A 2,576-nucleotide genomic window follows, 5' to 3' on the forward strand; every position below is an offset into this window, starting at 1 on the left:
CTCTACTTTGTTGTTGCAAGTTTTACGTGGCTACTACGGGCTTCTAGCAAGAACCATTCTTACCTACGCATCAAAACCACAATGATTTTTCGTCAAGTGTGATGTTTTCACCTTCAACAAGGAGCGAGCGTAGTCAAACTCGATTCAACTAAAGTTGGAGAAACAGACACCCGCTAGCCACCTGTGTGGGAAGCACATCGATAGAACCAGTCTCATGAACGCGGTCATGTAATGTCAGTCCGGGCCGCTTGATCCAACAATACCGCCGAATCAAAGTAAGACGTTGCTGGTAAGCAGTATGACTATTGTCGCCCACAACTCATTGTGTTCTACTCGTGCATATAACATCTACGCATAGACCTGGCTCGGATGCCACTGTTGGGGAACGTAGTATTTCAAAAAAATTCATATGATCACGCAAGATCTATCTAGGAGAAGCATAACAACGAGCGGGGAGAGTGGTGAAGGAAATATGCCCTAGAGGCAATAATAAAGTCGTTATTTATATTTCCTTATTTCATGATAAATTTTTATTATTCATGCTAGAATTGTACTAACCAGAAACTTAGTACATGTGTGAATACATAGCCAAACAGAGTATCACTAGTATGCCTCTACTAGACTAGCTCGTTAATCAAAGATGGTTAAGTTTCCTAGCCATGGACAAGAGTTGTCATTTGATGAACGAGATCACATCATTAGAGAATGATGCGATTGACTTGACCCATCCGTTAGCTTAGCACTATGATCATTTAGTTTATTGCTATTGCTTTCTTCATAACTTATACATGTTCCTATGACTATGAGATTATGCAACTCCCGAATATCGGAGGAACACTTAGTGTGCTATCAAACGTCAAAACGTAACTGGGTGATTATAAAGATGCTCTACAGGTGTCTTCAATGGTGTTTGTTGAGTTGGCATAGATCGAGATTAGGATTTTTCACTCCGACTGTTGGAGAGGTATCTCTGGGCCCTCTCGGTAATGCACATCACAATAAGCCTTGCAAGCAATGTGACTAATGAGTTAGTTGCGGGATGATGCATTATGGAACGAGTAAAGAGACTTGCCGGTAACAAGATTGAACTAGGTATAATGATACCGACGATCGAATCTCGAGCAAGTAACATACCGATGACAAAGGAACAACGTATGTTGTTATGCGGTTTGACCGATAAAGATCCTCGTAGAATATGTAGGAACCAATATGAGCATCCAGGTTCCACTATTGGTTATTGACCGGAAGTGAGTCTCGGTCATGTCTACATAGGTCTCGAACCCGTAGGGTCCACACGCTTAACGTTCAATGACGATCGGTATTATGAGTTTATGTGTTTTGATAAACCGAAGGTAGTTCGGAGTCCCGGATGTGATCACGGACATGACGAGGAGTCTCGAAATGGTCGAGACATAAAGATTGACATATTGGAAGGCTATGTTTGGACACCGGAATGGTTTCGGATAAGTTCGGGCAATTACCGGAGTACCGGGGGGTTACCGGAACCCCCGGGGAGTCAATGGGCCTTAATGGGTGGGAGAGAGGAGGAGGCGGACAAGTGGGGGACGCCCCCAAGCACAATCCGAATTGGGAAGGGGCTCGGCCCCCATTCCTTCTCTCCTTCTCCCTCTTCCTTCTTCTCCTACTCCAACTAGGGAAGGGGGAAACCTACTCCTACTAGGAGTAGGAATCCCCTTGGGGCGCGCCATAGAGAGGGCTGGCCCTCCCCTCCTCCACTCCTTTATATTCGTGGGAGGGGGCACCCCATAGACACACAAGTTGACAGTTGTCTTAGCTGTGTGCGGTGCCTCCCTCCACAGATTTCCACCTCGGTCATATCATTGTAGTGCTTAGGCGGAGCCCTGCATTGGTAACTTCATCATCACTGTCATCACGCCATCGTGCTGATGAAACTCTCCCTCGGCTTCAGCTGGATCAAGAGTACAAGGGACGTCACCGAGCTGAACGTGTGCAGATCGCAGAGGTGCCATGCATTCGGTACTTGGATCGGTTGGATCGCGAAGACATTCGACTACATCAACCGTGTTACTAAATGCTTCCGCTTTCGGTCTACGAGGGTACGTGGATACACTCTCCCCGCTTGTTGCTATGCATCACCTAGATGGATCTTGCGTGTGCGTAGGAATTTTTTTGAAATTACTGCGTTCCCCAACAAGTGTGTCCACGTACCCTCGTAGACCGAAAGCGGAAGCGTTTAGTAATGCGGTTGATGTGGTCGAATGTCTTCGCGATCCAACCGATCCAAGCACCGAACATACGGCACCTCCGCGTTCAGCACACGTTCATCTCGATGACGTACCTCGATCTCTTGATCCAGTTGAGGATGAGGGAGAGTTTCGTCAGCACGACAGCATGGTGACCGTGGTGATGAAGTTACCGTCACAAGGCTTTGCCTAAGCACTACGACAATATGACCGAGGTGTGTAACTATGTAGGGGGGCACCGCACACGGCTAAGAGAAGGCTTGGTGTGTCTTTGGGGTTCCCCCCTCCCACGTATATAAAGGGGGAGGAGAGGTGGCCGGCCCAAGGGGGGCGCACCATGGGGGGAGTCCT

Source organism: Triticum dicoccoides, chromosome 2A (assembly GCF_002162155.2).
Source record: "Triticum dicoccoides isolate Atlit2015 ecotype Zavitan chromosome 2A, WEW_v2.0, whole genome shotgun sequence".
NCBI lineage: Eukaryota > Viridiplantae > Streptophyta > Magnoliopsida > Poales > Poaceae > Triticum > Triticum dicoccoides.